Source organism: Kogia breviceps, chromosome 5 (genome assembly GCF_026419965.1).
Source record: "Kogia breviceps isolate mKogBre1 chromosome 5, mKogBre1 haplotype 1, whole genome shotgun sequence".
Classification (NCBI taxonomy): Eukaryota; Metazoa; Chordata; class Mammalia; order Artiodactyla; family Physeteridae; genus Kogia; species Kogia breviceps.
In genome coordinates this window covers 131,709,141-131,726,401 of record NC_081314.1, presented here as the reverse complement: position 1 = coordinate 131,726,401, position 17,261 = coordinate 131,709,141, and the positions used below count along the sequence as shown (strand labels likewise).

At 39.4% G+C, this 17,261-nt stretch overlaps 1 long non-coding RNA gene across 1 annotated transcript in view; it reads right to left on the bottom strand.

The window, feature by feature from the left end:
* Nucleotides 1–17,261, bottom strand: part of LOC131757664 (uncharacterized) — an 88,890-nt gene that overhangs the window by 16,444 nt on the left and 55,185 nt on the right. Inside the window, exon 2 of the long non-coding RNA XR_010840822.1 lies at nt 11,062–11,162. This is a non-coding gene — a long non-coding RNA (uncharacterized lncRNA). The remainder of the gene's footprint in view (nt 1–11,061; nt 11,163–17,261) is intronic.

The window sequence follows — 17,261 nt, the reverse complement described above, 5'->3', positions numbered from 1 at the left end:
CCGTGGCCGCTGAGCCTGCACGTCCGGAGCCTGTGCTCCGCAACGGGAGAGGCCACAGCAGTGAGAGGCCTGCGTACCGCAAAAAAAAAAAAAAAAAAAAAAACTAAAAATAGAGTTACCATATGATCCAGCAGTCCCACTCCTGGGCATATATCCAAAAAAGACAAAAGCTCTAATTTGAAAAGATACATGCACTCCAATGTTCATAGCGAGCACTATTTACAGTAGCCAAGACATGGAAGCAATCTATAGGGCCCACATTTTAAAAAATAATCACTTTTTTTCAACTCTCCTCAAAATATCCAATGTGATTGTATCACCCGTCTCCTGCTCTGACTGATGCAAGGCCTTTGCACTTGCTGTTTCCTCTGCCTGGGTGCTCTTTTCCAAATATGTACATCACTCGCCCCTAAGCCTCTTTCAAGTCTTCACTCAAATGTCACCATCTCAGTGAGGCCCTCCCTGTTCTTCTGATTTAAAATTGCACTTTTCCTCACCCTCTTTCTCTGTACCTCTTCCCGACTTTGCTCTTTTCCATGGCATTTATCATCCTCTAATATGCCAACTTATTTATTTATTGCTTATCTCCCCCTCCTCCCACTAGAATTGAAACTCCCTGAAGACAGGGATTTTTGTTTGGTTTTAATTCACTGCTTATATTATGAACACGTAGAACAGTACTTAACTGCACGGGGCCAGTATGCAATAGAAGTTTCTTAAATGCATGCAAAACAAAAACCAAAAACAGAACAAACAGAAAAGCCCTCCTAAGATGCCAGGAGGTTAAGAAAACTTGAAAATCTTGCCAAGTTTTAGTAATGCGATCGGTTTAGCTTTATCCAAACCCAGGAGAATTGTTAACTACAGATTTTATTGAGTTTCACCACTGGTGACTTAAGATTCCTATTTGAAAAGGTAAAGTCTAGAAAGACAGACTTGTCCTTCAAATCCCACTTTTAAAGTGAATGTTAAAGTCTATAAATCATGTCAGTTGCTTAATTAGACATAAAGCCAGGTCTCAGAAGTGAACAGCAGAAATAGCTTTAGTTTGATTACATGTGATGACTCAGTGTTTTCTATCTCCTGGCAATATATTGAGCCTCCATTTTGTGAGTTTGTAGGAGAAAGAAATTTTTTACTCCAGTAATTTTGCATGGATGAATTCTCAGTACGTCAGTGCCATTATTCCTGACATGTAGAAAAGCCGAAAGCCCTGCATTTCTCTCAGTCTCTGGATCTATAATTCTTTCTATAATTTTCTTGCTCCCTTAGTTCACCTTCCCCTCATTGAAATTAGAAAAATTTTATTCTTTTGTGAATGAAGCCCTCTTGACACCAGCCTACCCAGGATGCAGGTATATAACCCACAAATTATTTAAAGTTAAAAGAGCTGTCATTCTAATGATTTCACTTGCATCTTATCCTTAGGAGTTTCCTTTCATGTGAGGATCTGAAAATGTTTTACAAGCATTATTGGATGATAATACCTGAATGTCCTCCTGCAGGTACCCTGGCCTGCTTTAAAAGTCTCCATCTCTGCCTTAAGCCTGCCAGGAGGACCCCACTGTTTCAACAGAAATAAAATGATGCTTTCCAAGGTTTGTGTATTGTGATTCATATCTTTCCAATGGTCCGTTTGAACATCTTTTATACTCTGGTAGAAATACAGGATACGATTAAAGTGGGCAGTATCTAGGGACTTCCCTGGTGGCGCAGCGGTTAAGAATTTGCCTGCCAATGCAGGGGACACGGGTTCGAGCCCTGATCTGGGAAGATCCCACATGCCGCAGAGCAACTAGGCCCGTGCACCACAACTACTGAGCCTGTGCTCTAGAGCCCGCGAGCCACAACTCCTGAAGTCTGTGCATCCAGAGCCCGTGCCCCACAACAAAGAGAAGCCACCGCAGTGAGAAGCCCACGCACCACAACCAAGAGTAGCCCCCGCTCTCCGCAACTAGAGGAAGCCTACACTCAGCAACGAAGACCCAACCCAGGCAAAAATAAATAAATAAATAAATAAAAGTAGGCAATATCTAAGGTTGATGCCCATTTCATATGCCAATATCAAATTTACAGTATGAACTGATATGACAGAACAATCATTTTATTTCAGATTCACAGGTGGATTCATAACTCCTTGATTTATTATGACGGAATGTGTTTAGGTGGTAGGGATCAGAATGTAACAATCTGAAATGGATATTTAATATGGAACTAATTGCTCAACAGTTAAAATTAGTTGTCATATATTATAATAGCTTATATTTCTTTTCTGACTAAAAAGTCACATTTATTGTTAGAAATGTGGAGTACATATAAATGCAAACTAAAGGAAAATAAAACTCACTCTTAGTCCCATGGGGCAGTCATAGAGATGTGTCACTCAGATGATGTTCAAAGAAGGAACTGTGGTCCAGCTTCAGTAAATGTGATTGGCAGACAACCTCCAAAGGTTAACTCCTTCAGCACCTGCGTCTGCTTCCAAGCTGAGGTCCTGCTCATCTCAGGGCAACCCCCACATGATGACTGAGCAAGGCCATGGTAGCCAAATTCACGGTAACCAAAGTCAAGGAAGTGATGCAAAGGACTAGCCATTTCTGCCCAATGCAGCCCCTTCTAATGGGCTGTCTTTGCTCCTGAGCTCCTACTGGCCTGACAGAGACCGTCTACAACATAATCTGGTGGTTCTCCTACTTAATATTCCTTCCTCCCCTTTTCTTTCACAGGTGTTACTCCCCAATAATCCATTTTTTAATTTCAATTGTGGTGAAATAATACACATAACATAAAATTTACCTTATTAACCCTTTTCAAGCATACAGTTCAACAGTACTACGTATATTCACATTGTTGAGACTGAAACTCTGTACCCATTTAACAATTCCCCATCTTCCCCTCCCCCAACCCCTGGCAACTACCATTCTACTTTCTGTTTCTATGAACTTGACTGCTCTAGATGACCTCATGTAAGTAGAATCATGCAGTATTTGTCTTTTTGACAAACACTGAGTACGATGTCCTCAAGGTTCAAGGATGTGTCCGAATTTCATTCCTTTGTTAAGGCTGAATAACATTACATTGTATGTATACATTACATTTTGTTCATCCATTCATTTGTTCATGGACACTTGGGTTGCTTCCACCTTTTGGCTATTATAAATAACACTGCTATGGACATGGGGATGCAAATATCTCTTTGAGACACTGCTTTCAATTCCTTTGGATATATACCCAGAAATGGAATTGCTAGATCATATGGTAAAAATATTTTTAGTTTTCTGAGGAAGCACTATATTGTTTTCCATAGTGGCTGCACCATTCTGCATTCCCACCAACAATGCTCAAGTGCTGTATTTTCTCCAGATTCTCATCAACACTTGTTATTTTTATTTTTTATTTTTTGATAGCAGCCATCCTAATGGGTATGAGGTAGTATCTTGTGATTTTGATTTGCACTTACCTAGTGATTAGTAATGTTGAGTATCCTTTCACATGCTTGTTGACCATTTGTATATCTTCTTTGGAGAACTGTTTATTCAAGTCCTTTGTCCATTTTTAAGTTGGATTATATGTTTTGTGTGTGTGTGTGGTTGAGTTGTAGTTGTTTACGTACTCTAGGTATTAACCTCTTTTCAAATATATAGTCTGTGAATATTTTCTCCCATTTCATAGGTTATCTTTTTACTCTGTTGAGTGTCCTTTGATGCACAGATGTTTTCAATTTTGATAGAGTCCAATTTACCTATTTTCATTTTTGTTGCCTGTGCTTTTGGTGTCATATCCGAGAAATCTTTGTAAAATCCAACGTTATCAAACTTTTCCCTCTTTTCTTCTAAGAGTTTTATAGTTTTAAGTCTTATATTTAGGTCTTTGATCACTTTGAGGTAACTTTTGTAGTATGTGGTAGTATAAGGTAGGGGGTCTAACTTGGTTCTTTTGCATATGGATATCCAGTTTTCCTAGCACCATTTGTCGAATTCCTAATAATCCTTTTACACTCCTAACTTTGTCACAGTGTCTGCTTCCCAGATGACCCAATTAGCACATCCCTGAATCAGAGGTAGCAACTGCTAAGGAAGGTTCTGTATCTATCCTCCCAGTCCTGTCACTCTCTCTCTTCTCCCTCTCCTCCCTACAATACACATACACACATGCCCTTCTTCATGCTGCTGTATATGCTGCTATTTAAACATAACAATATATTGTTATGTTTCTGTTTCATTAGATATTTTCAGCACCATCAAGTTTAAAAACTCTGTAGTGACTCATGTGGATGTACCATTATTTGCTTAACCAAAACACTATTTTTAATGATCATATATTAAAAGATTACTTCATTTTTTAGAAAAAAATCCTGTTTCCTTTAGAAGACTGACCTATGAAAAAGTATATGCTTGAATTACAGAAAAAAAAACTTTACTGGAAATGTATTGATTGTTGTTTTAATTTTTCTTAGTTTTTTTTCTTCCTTTATAGACTTTTGTGTAAAATATGAAAAAAATAAATATTTAGGCTTCTATGCCTTAGATAAAAATAGAATTCACTAGACCCTTCATATGGTGCACTGGGAGACCTAAAAATGAACTTCATCCAGGTTCTGGTTGGAAGTGATGGGGTTTTAATTCCTCGAGGAACAAGATGCCCTGGGATGGCAAAGCTATTTAGTGAGATTGTGAGTACATTTGACCTCAAGGCTGACCAGTGCTAAGAAACCCACTCTCCAGCAACCTCCAAGTTCTCTTTGCCTTGGATCTCCTTGCTCTATCTCCAGGAACTTACTGACTTCACTGGCTGCCAAAACTTTAAAAGATTCCTAGGAAGAGGGCAGAAGCAACTACAGGCAGAGCAAAGCCATGGAAGATGGGAAACCAAGTTCCCCTTTGGCCTCTTACTGGCTCTGTGATTCTAGATACATCTCTTACACATTCTAAGCCTTGTTTTCCTCATCTTTAAATTAGCGGTAGTAACTACCTTCTGCTCAAAGTTGTTATGAGCTTCAAATAAGGTAATATGTGGGGAAGTAATTTATAAATAGAAGGCATGATACAAATTTCAGTTGTTATTCTTAACAATTAGCTAGTGTGGTCAAGCGTGCAAGTAACCAGTGGCTTCAGTGCCCCGGGCATCACGGGGAAACAGGAGGGCTGGCAAACTTCAACTCTCACATGTAACAAACAACTTCACTCACCACAACTGGCCACATATTTGTCAAGCTGAGCCACGGCTCCCAAACACTACTCACTGATGGACTGATCTGCAGGTTTCAACCCAGTCAACGGCAGCTTTTTAACCACCACTGAGTATCCATAACAACCAGCAATGGAGATTTGCTGAGTCCTCAGACATTCAGTGGTGCCCAGCTGGTCTAAGTCCTCCTTACCAGAACAACCAGAGATTCCAGGGAGGGTTGGCAATCCCCTGGAGGAACAAGAAAATGTCATTCATTCCAGGCTATTTGATACTGTGTAAGAGTGAAGTCACAGGAACTCAGATGTGAAGAAAGTGCAGACTGCCTCACTGACCCTTGTGAAGTTAAAGCCTCCGTATAAGTACCGAAAGGCAGAGCCAACCTTCAATTCTATATCCTCCAGCATCCTCAGTCTCAGAGGTATCAAAAACAACTCCGTCTGAGGAAATTTCCACATCCATTTGACTCCCACTCTCTTCACTCCCTCCCCCACCCACCCCCACTGCAATGAAATGCTTCTGAAATCAATGGACTCCAACGTATTTTGAACATAAAGATGAACAGAACGTTCACCACGGTCCCTTTATAGGATTATAAATGCCTGTGCCCCTACTCTGGTCAAGAAAGGGAGAAGCTGTTTTCTGATTCTTGTATTAAAACACCTGAAATATGACACTGTTTAATCTTTCAATCAAAGAGAACTAAAACTGGAATCGAGGATTCGGCCTGCTTCTAAGGGAAGGATCAAGACTTAGGGAAAGAGAAAGTCAGGTTGACATTGTTGAGAACTCAGGATACAGCACTGTGTCAAATAAGCATCCTATTCCAGCTCAAAATCTTCCCCTGGCAGCATGGCGGTGGGGATTGTTCATATGAACTCACTGGAAAAAAAAAAAAATGTACTGATGGTGAATTAAAATCAAAACTCCTATTTTCTAAGCTCCTGTGCTTCCATAGGTAGAGAGAAAGAGGTAAAGAGGGAAGAAAGAGAGAAAAAAATATTTGATACTTAAAGAGTTAATAGTATTCGTGGAGGTTGCAAGTCTGAATAAAACTAGAAGGAGATATATAAATAGCATCTCCCCTCATACACACATTTGAAAGAAGTCAAAAATCTATTTCTTAGGGCTCTCAAAATAATTGCTGTTCAAGAAAAACCATTCCAACATTTCCTTGGAGTCAGTCCCCTCCCCCAAATCCTTCCCATCCTGCTCTAACCCCCATCCCACACCTCCCTCAGCCTATACCTTGGCTGCTCCAATCCCTCACTTCCATCTACTCCTCTATCTGCTACATGGGTCCAGCTTCCTCAATAACAAGTTGATTTTATTTTTGATAAGTTGAACAGTGACCCTGATATCATCAAATAAAATGGACATCTTTCTGTTCTTCTCTTACTTGTCCTTGTTGTGATTCTGTCCATCATTGGCCCTCTCAGCATCCCTCCTCCTCAGCATCTGGGATATCTCTCTATTCCAGCTTTAATCCCATTTCTCCTTCTGATCCCTTTCAAACACCTTTTGCACATTTCCTTCTCCTTTGTAATCTATGAAATGTTTAGGTTTCCACAGCTCTATTCTAAGCCCCCTGCTCTAATCGGTCTATGAACCAGCCATTGGTCAGCTGATCCATGTTTATGTGCCGATGGTTGTCTTCTAGCTCGTAACCCTCTGCTGGACTTCAATCCTGTATAACTGACTGTCCATGTTTTGCATCACACTGGCATCTGAACCCTCTCAAGCCTTCTAAGAATGGCCCTACCTTCCACCCAGTGACCACAGCCATAAACCTCATCGACATTCTAAACACTCTCCCTTTACTTGCTCTTCCACATCCAGTTAGTTGCTATCCTATAAATTCTATCTCCTTCATTTGTCTCAAAATCATATTTTCCCTCAATCTCCACTGCCATTGTTTAAGTCCACACTCTCATAATTTCACTCCAGGTTTAGTTAAATAGCATACTAATCCATTGCCCACATCAACTGTGCCACTATCTCCCTTCAACCTCTATTCTAGTTACAACTATGAGAATGGTGATTAAAAATTTCAAGTTTTTTAACTTCAAAGTATACTACAAATCTACAGTAATCAAAACAGTTTTGTACTGGCACAAAAACAGACACATAGATCAATGGAACAGAATAGAAAGCCCAGAAATGAACCCACACTTATATGGGTAATTAATCTACAACAAAGGATTCAAGAATGTACAATGGAGAAAAGACTGCCTATTCAATAAATGGTGTTGGGAAAGCTGGAAGACTACACACAAAAGAATCAAACTGGACTACTTTTTCACACCAAATATGAAAATAAACTCAAAATGGATTGAAGTCTTAACTGTAAGACCTGAAACAATAAAGCTTCTGGAAGAAAATATTATACTCTTTGATATGTGTCTTAGCAATTTTTTTTGGATATGTCTCCTCAGGTAAGGGAAATAAAAGCAAAAATAAACAAATGGGACTACATCAAACTAAGAAGCTTTTACACAGTGAAGGAAACTATCAACAGAATGAAAGAGCCATCTACTTACTAAATGGGAGAAGATCGTTGTAAAAGATATATCTGATGAGATGTTACTATCTAAAATATACAAAGAACTCATACAACTCAACATCACAAAAACAAACAACCTGATTAAAAAATGGGCAGAGTAGTGAATATACATTTTTCTAAAGAAGACATACAGATGGCCAATAGGCACATGAAAAAATGCTCAACATCACTAATCATCATGGAAATGCAAATCAAAACCATCCTGCTTTGTGACCACCTAGAGGGGTGGGATGACGCAAGAGGGAGGGGATATGGGGATAAATGTATACGTATAGCTGATTCACTTTGTTACACAGCAGCAACTAACACAACAATGTAAAGCAATTATACTCCAATAAAGATGTTTAAGAAAACCCACAATGAAATATCACCTCATATCTGTTAGAATGGCTAATATCAGAAGATAAGAAACAGCAAATGTTGACAAGGATGTGGAGAAAAGAGAACCACTGGGCACTGTTGGTGGGAATGTAAACTGGTGCAGCTAATAAGGAAAACAGTATGGAAATTCCTCAAAAAACCTACCATATGATCCAGCAATTCCACTCCTAGGTATTTATGCCCCCCAAAATGAAAACTCTAATTAGAAAAGATATATGCACCCCTAAGTTCCTTGATGCATCATTTACAATACCAAGATATAGAAGCAATCTAAGTGCCCATCAATAGATGAACGGATAAAGAAGATGTGGTACATATATATATATATATATATATATATATATATATAATGGAATATTACACAACCACAGAAAAGGAGGAAATCTTTCCATTTGCGACAACATGGATGGACCTAGAAGGTATTATTCTAAGTGAAATAAGTCAGACAGAGAAAGATAAATATTGTATGATTTCACTTATATGTGGAATCTAAAAAACAAAATAAAAGAATAAACAGAAACAGAGTCATCAATACAGAGAACAAACAGATGGTTGCCAGGGACTGGGATTAAGAGAGAGATAAGTGAGAGATTAAAAGGCACAAACTTTCAGTTACAAAATAAATGGGTCACAGCTATGAAATGTACGGCGTGGGGAATATAGTCAATAATTATGCAATACCTTTGTATGGTGACAGATGGTAACTAGACTTACCAGGATGATCATTTTGAAATATACAGAAATAGCGCATCACAATGTTGTATACCGGGAACTAATATAGTTGTAGTTCAATTATGCTTCAAGAACAAACAAACTTGTAGAAAAAGAGATCAGATTTGTGGTTACCAGAGGTGGGGGGGTAGGGGTAGAGGGAATTGGATGAAGGTGGTCAAAAAGTACAAACCTCCAGCTCTAAGATAAATAAGTATTAGGGATGTAATGTACAACATGATAAATATAATTAACACTGCTGTATGTTATAATATATAAAAGCTGTTAAGACAGTAAATCCTAAGAACTCTCATCACAATGAAAACGAATTTTCTACTTTTTTAATGTTGTATCTATATGAGATGATGGGTGTTCACTAAAGGTATTGTGATAATTATTTCATGATATATGTTAAGTCAAGTCATTATGTTGTACACCTGAAACTTATACAGTGTTGTACGTCAATTATATCTCAATAAAACTGGAAGAAAGGGCTTCCCTGGTGGCGCAGTGGTTGAGAGTCCGCCTGCCGATGCAGGGGACACGGGTTCGTGCCCCGGTCCGGGAAGATCCCACATGCCGCGGAGCGGCTGGGCCCGTGAGCCACGGCCACTGGGCCTGTGCGTCCGGAGCCTATGCTCCGCAACGGGAGAGGCCACAGCAGTGAGAGGCCTGCGTACTGCAAAAAAAGAAAAACAAACAAACAAACAAACAAAAACCCACCAAAAAAACAAACAAAAAAAAAACACTGGAAGAAAATAAAAAATAAAAAAATAAATATTTGAAAAATTAAAAAATAAAAGGGAAAAATGACTTTCAGGATTTTCAGTTAGAGGTCTGAGAATTCTGATCACACACTAACCAGATCCCTATGGGAAACTTCCCTAAATTTCCATTTCTTTACCTCTATAATGAGCCTAATTATACTTTTTTGGAAGTTTGTTAGGAGAATTGAATGAGATACTATGCAAGTAGCTCTTAAACATTGCCTGGCACATGAAAAGTTCCCAGTCAGTAAAGAAACTTTATCTTTGTTAATGTTACCTTATCATAACAAAATTCTGATTGTTTTACTTCCCTGGTTATAATCCTAAAATTACATTCCAGTGCACCCAGAATAAGTTCAGACTCTTCATTTTAGTTTCTATGAACTTCATAATCTGGCTTCTGCCTTCCTTTCACTTCATCTCCTTAACTGACCTCACGTGCCATGTCTTCCCTAGACACATGGGACAGCTATAGTTTCCAAAACATACCCTGCTATGTCCTCAGCATATCCACATTGCTGTCACTACTCTTGAATGCCTTTATTCTTTTTATCAGCCAAAAGATTCCTATTCATTCTTTAAAACTCAGATCAAATCTCAAAATCTGCTGGGAAATGTCCTTTTTCCACACAATCTCATTTATCCACACCTATGGGAATCGCATCTTGGGTGTACCTACATCTTTGTGTAACTACATCAAAGCTTTTATCATCTTCTTCTCTTTGTTTTTCTTAGCTTGACTCTCTCTCCCTGTTCCCCCAATCCAGTACCATAAACTCTATTGGTACATGGGTCTTGTCTGTGTGTTCACCTCCTCCTATGCCTGGCCCATAGCAAATGCTCAAAGCAAGTAGAGGAAGGAAGGAAGGAAGGGAGGGAGGGAGGGAAGGAGGGATGGAGCAAATGGGAAGATAAGAGTAAATAGATGAAAAAAGGAAAACCAGCCATTTCTTACTATGCTAAAGTCCCATGGTATTAGTTCTTCAGCTTCTCAAGTCTCATAGACCCCCATTTTGCTGCAGAGAGAGACGTTATAATCTCTCATATAGAGTTCGTGTCTTCATCTCCCTGCAAACAACCACCCAGGTAGCTTTGCTTCTGTGCTCCCAATTCAGTGGAATCCCTGCCTCCAGCCTTTCTTTTAATCCACTCTGATCCACAGATCTTCATCCTAACAAATGATCCTTTATTAATTCTGGAGAGATTTATCCCTTTGACTTCTTACAGTGCACTTTCAATGACGGAAACAGAAGGACAACCTGTGAAAAGAGCTAGAGAGGAATTTGTGCGTTACTTGTATGACTCCCCAGTAATTCAGTGATACATTTGAACAAATATATTTTGAACACTTGCTCTTTGCCTAATAGTGCATGATGCACGAGAACTACAAAACTTGATACACGAAGGTCCTGGTTTGGAAAGCTCACAGATTAGTGGATTCTTTCAACTGACCTTGTTTTGAGTTCCTACTATGTGCCAGGCACTGTACTTGGTGCTGGGGAAGTAGCAGCGAACAAAACATAAAAAGTTCCTGTTCTCATGGCAGTGACACCCTAGAAAGAAAAGCAGACAATAAACATTTGGGCTGCTCTGAGGATAAAAGAATAAAGAGGAACAAAGACGAGCACTGGGAGATCAATTATCTACTTGAGGTGGACCAATCAAGAAGTGATTGTAGGGCTTCCCTGGCGGCGCAGTGGTTGAGAGTCCGCCTGCCGATGCAGGGGACGCGGGTTTGTGCCCCGGTCCGGGAAGATCCCACGTGCTGCGGAGCGGCTGGGCCCGTGAGCCACGGCCGCTGAGCCTGCGCGTCCGGAGCCTGTGCTCCGCAACGGGAGAGGCCACAGCAGTGAGAGGCCCGCATACCGCGGGAAAAAAAAAAAAAAAAAAGTGATTGTACATTTCTTAGAGTAGGGTGGTAATGGTGGTAAAAGAAAACAAAAACAAAAAACTATTGAATTCTGTGGCATCGACTGAATCTGCTGACAGATTGAACATGAGTTCTTAAAGAGAAACATGAGTCACACTGACGTCAAGTATTTTTTGAATAGTACCTGAGAGAAAAGAGCTGCCTTTCCTTGATTTGGAAAAGTCAGCACGAGTAGATGTTTTTAGTGAAATAAGAAGCAAGATGATGATCTGAGAGTAAAGAATGAAGAGGAAGTGTAGAGAAGAGAGGAGAACTAGCTGTCTGGGAAAGTATTTAATTGTCTGTCTCCTCTGTGGTTTGAAGGTGAGAGGAAGATGAAAGATTAAAAATGTTTAAATTTATGTGGTATGTTTGAGATGCCTAGAAAGAATAACAGCATTTATATATAATCACTGGAAGATGTAATCACTAAAAGACATAACGGTGTAAATTTAAATCAGGATATACTGTGTTGGTGGAACTGTAACAGTGATATAACTTACCACAGTAGGGGTTCAGGACATCATTCTCCTGCATTAGAGTTAAGACAGGGGAATATTTTGTATTTTAGAAAATAATTGCTTTATTCTTTGTGGATTAGGATAAAGGACCACCAATACTTTAGGAGTATAATCTTTCTTTATGGCAGCAGAAGTTATAGATCATGAGAAATGGGGCTTATGTCGCAGAAAGAAATGAATATTCACCAACAGCCGAGAAAAGCATGGTTGACTCCTTCGCTGCAGGGGCACTGGCTTATTGCATGCCCGGCTTTATCAAACATTTAGCCTCAGCTGTACTAAGTACTAAGTACTTAGTACTTAGGCTGTACTTAGTACAGCCTCAGCTGTAAAAACTGTGGCAAGCAAAACCTTCAGTTCATATATCAGAAGAATCAGAGCGCATCTCAAAGTTTATCATCTGTATTTCAACCAAAGAACATTTGGTGGGTTTTGGTAGTGCTTTATGTAGAATGTGTTGAGTTCTTATATTTCAATAAATAGAATTTACCCCCTGCTTACATGGTAAAAAAAAAAAAAAAAGTGTTTTAAGAAGGAAGAAATGATGAACTGCAACAAATGTTACTGGTGGTTAAAATAAAATGAAGGCCGAGATTTACCTTTGAGCTTGACAATTTTAAAATCATTAGTGACCATGATAAAAACAGTTTTTCAGAAGGGGGAAGCAGGCCTGACAACAGGAGGTTCCAGAGAGAACAAAAGGAGAATAACTAGAAATACAGAATATAAATAACTCTTCTAAGGGGTTTTTCCCAAGAGGAGCAGAGATATGGACTCAAAGCTGCAGGAACATATGGGTTCAGGGAGGGTTGCTAAAATGGAAGATCTTATGGTTCCTTTGAAAGCTAATAGAAATGACACAGTGTGAGTAGAAATGATGATGCGGGAGGAGAGAAGTGGTAGGGAAGTAGAGAGAAAATGGAAACTAATGATGAAATAGAGGAATTGGCTTTAGATAAAATGAGGGAGGACAGATCAACCATGGTTACTGGAGATGAAGGCAAAGAAAAGATGTAAGTATTAGATTTATTAAGGGAACATGTCAAATCCTCTTTTTTTAAAGTTTTTTTCTTGATGTGGACCATTTTTTTAAAGTCTTTATTGAATTTGTTACAATATTGCTTCTGTTTTATTTTTTATGTTTTGGTTTTTTGGCCCCGAGGCATGTGGGATCTTAGCTCCCCAACCAGGGATTGAAGCCACACCCCCTGCATTGGAAGGCGAAGTCTTAACCACTGGACCGCCAGGGAAGTCCCTCAAATTCTCTTTTGATTGTTTTTCTTTTACGGCAAAATACAAAGCAAGGTTGAGACTAAGAAATGGAGAGATGGTGGAGGCTTGGGAGAGAGCAGAAGGGATGAACCAGTTAGTTACCTGGGACAGTTTTTAATTGTCTGTCCTCTCTGTGGAATATTTCCTGCAGAAGTCCCCCATCAAAACCACGTGAGTCTATGTCATGGTCACAGATCATGATGGAGAGGTGAACCCTTGTTCTAAATCTGGTTAATTCCGTCTTCTCTTAAGACCTCAACCTCCTGGATAAGCCTAGGAGTGAGGACCTCACACAAGATGGGCGAATACTGGTTCCTTCCATGGGAATTTCAGACCTGGAAATGAGAGTGTCAATCTCCCTCTGGAAAGGCTTGACTTGTGGAAACGCAAATCCTTATTTCATGCCAGGGGAAAATGAAAAGCATATTTGCGGGGACAGGGGTTGGGGAGAATAAAGTAGATGTGAATAAACAGCAAAGTGAGAGAGTCCTGAGAGTGTTGTTAACCTTAACTCCAGGCATTCCTGAATCCTAGACCTTGGATTGCAAGACAATCCCTAATACTGTCCCATACCCTTTTTTGCTTGGCATGGCTTGACTTTGTTTTCTATCACATGCAGCTATAAGGTTCCAAAAGAAGCCACCCTCCACCATGGCTGGCCTGGTGAATAGGCACTAAGGGTATATAATATGAGGGATTCAGGAAAGTGAACTTTCTTGAGCAAAGTATCTTCCCCAATTCACCAGCTGTGGTTTATGAAATTCCACAATGAGGGTGGAAGGGACTCCCCATTTACAGGGTGACTTCTAGAAGTCTAACCTTAAGCTAGGTGTCTTAAAAACATTATCTCATTGAGATAGTCCTTTGGCACTGGAGCAAAGCTTAATTTTCTAATGACCATGGAAGAAATGTCCCTTCCTAAAATATACACATAGATGTCCAAAATATCATTGTATATGTCTTTGTCCAGCTTTAGGTGGGAGTAACATTAATTATGATATTTAGAAATGATAAAATTATGATTTAATGAGAAGAAAGCAGTGAGGTAAGAAAATGTGAATTCTTGAGCTGGAGACAAAGACACTGAAAATAAGATTACAGTAGACAAAGGGCTAGGAGTGAAGTGGAAGTCATGAAAAATACAACAGCAGACAGAGGTAAATCAGGCATAAAAGGAAAAGCTATAGGCAGCTGCTAAAAGCAACACATTCAGACAGATAAAAAAAGTGTCTGGGAAGGAGAGAGACTGGTGTGTGGAAATGCCTATTAAGGGAATCAATTATTGCTCAATATGTCAGGTGAGCGTTCTCAACTGGATTATAAGGTTGGAAGGGATTACATAAAAAGTAATGTCCTTAGTTATCAGAAGTTCAAAAAAGAAAGGTCTGCCTGGATTCAGATTAAAAGCCAGTGGAGAAAAAGAATGTGATACAGAAAATAAATATCCATAAAAGCCAACTCTCTATCCCATGGAAAGCTTTTTATTTTCAGCTAGAATAAATAACAGGATGTTGTACTTACTGAAATTTAGCCACCAAAACAGAGAGATATCTAATGCATATATATCTATATAATACATATACTGGATACATATTGTATATCTCTTTGATTTGGTGGCTAAATTTAAAATATACAAATATAAATATATAAAGAAATATGTGTATATATATATATATATATATAAAATGCTCTACAAAAAATATTATTAAGAAAGGCTTATGGGGAGGATTCAAAGTTTAAGGGGCAAGGTTGTCATTTGGGGTGGAGAAATCCTTAGCAAAGAGCTCCCTGCAGTGGAAAAGATCAACAGTAGAATCTTTACACTCACCTCCCTTTTGGAACCAGGAAATCTACCCAATACTTAGTTTAAATCTTTGTTCTAGAACTTTTCTTCTCCCAGCATTCAGGCCCTGCTGAAGGAGAGCTCTTTACAATCTGGGAAGTATTCATACAATTATTTAGGCTCAATTCTCCCTTCTCCCTTTTCTTTTTCCATCTGAGTCTCATTTGAGAGATTTTTCCTCAAGCAATTCTCCAATCGAGGTGTGGGAAAAATATTTCTGAACAACAGGAATTGCAATGGTCCTCAAAGTGGCATATCCAAATGTGATTTGAAATGAATAACCCGAAACTTTAAAATTTTTCCCATCATCACAGACACACAGAATGAAAATGAAATGAATCTGAAAAGGAATTTAGGAACCATATGGTACAAAATGCTTACTTTGGTCATAAATAAACTAAGGCCCAGATAGCCAAAAAGATAGGACCACGGCCATACTGATTGGATCACACAACTGGAAGGAAATCGGAGATGTTCCACTCTCAGCCCCAATTTCTTCTGAAATATACCTTCTGGGACTTTTGAAGAACTTTCGTAAACTCCCGACAGCATTTGAATCTACACATTAATAGCTAATATAAAGGAGATCACTAAAAAGATGATTAACTAATTCAAAAATCTAAACAGCACATACCCTTTGTGAATGAAACGAAGCAATTCAGCAAAAATTGGAAGGGGAGAAAAAAAATCTTAAATAGTAAAAATAATGCTCTATAAAGTTATCCATGTACCACATAGATGAGCACCATAAAGTTACCCCTAAAATCCCACTCATTATAGAGTCACCAAAAAATGACTCTGGAAAAAAAAACATAGCAGAACCCTAGAAGGAGTGGTTACTGAGAGAGACTATCCAATTGATAGTCTTTTTCCATCAAAAGCATTGACAGCAGAGCACAACAGGTCTGCATCCAAGAAGATAGCTGAGAAAATACTAGAGTAGCTGGACAGGTACAGCAGAACTGTGAATTTTCTCTATTAAATTCAGGAACTGCTCTACATAGAAAAGGTTTGTTAAAATATAAGAATGAAGGCATTGATTAAATAGTAAAATGAGGGAGATTTCACTGAAGTCACTAAAGGGGGGCACTCACCCCAGCCTAGATCTAGTGCTCCCTACCCCGATATGGGGCAGGACTCAGAGACGGAAGATGTCAGCTGACTGGACTGAGGTCCAGAAACTCAGATGAGGTCTTTTCTATGGCAGTTAAGGAAGGGTGGAAAGATAGGAAACTTGGTATAGGAAGAAAGGTAAGAGACAAACCCTGCAGAAATGTGAGGAATATGGGAATAAAGTTGAGTCAGGCACCAACAGAGAGTCCATCAAGAACACAAATTGGGTGGGTAGCTTAATGGGTCATCGGCAGCCCCACCTAGTGGACAAGAGACCCAGTCAGGCTCAGCTGGCCAGCTTGGTTCTGTCTTAATGGACCCTTTGATTAGACAACCTGGGGCCTTAGCTCAACGCAGTGACTAAGAATCATGTGTTTCAACACTAAGCCATTTTAACGTAGTGCCAAATGAAAGTAAAGAAAATAGGGTGCCTGCCCAAAGGGGCAGAAATAATGGGCCTGCGAGAGCCCACTATTTCTTTGGTGTATTAACCTTCAAGGGAGAAAAGAGCTTTAAGGCCAGAGGAAGCAGCAGCTTCTCAGGCGTTAAGAAGATTAAGGGAAATAGTACTGGACTGGAACAGAGAGGAAATTATTTGCCTGTCTTGGAGAGGACATTTCTGTTGTTATTGCCCCTATAAACTATCTTCACCCTCAGTTCCAAATCAGGCAGGGCTGATGGGATTTGTGGAGGCAGTATATCAAATTAGTCTTGCTGAGGAAACTCTGGAGGGAGGCCTGTAGCCAAGGAGTGTCCTGAATTTATCTAAGTGACAGGACACTTATAAGAGCAAATGGAGCCCCTAGCTGCCACTGTGGACATCAAAGCCAAAATGATGCTAATTAGAAGGCCTGTGCCTTTAGTTCCAGGGAAGAAAGGAAGATTCGGAGAGCAGACCAATGTCCACCTAAAGTCTTTATTACCAGGCTTGAACTTGCGTGAAAATGAAAGACAACGTCATGAACACAATCAGAAGTTCAGAGATTTCCAGCAC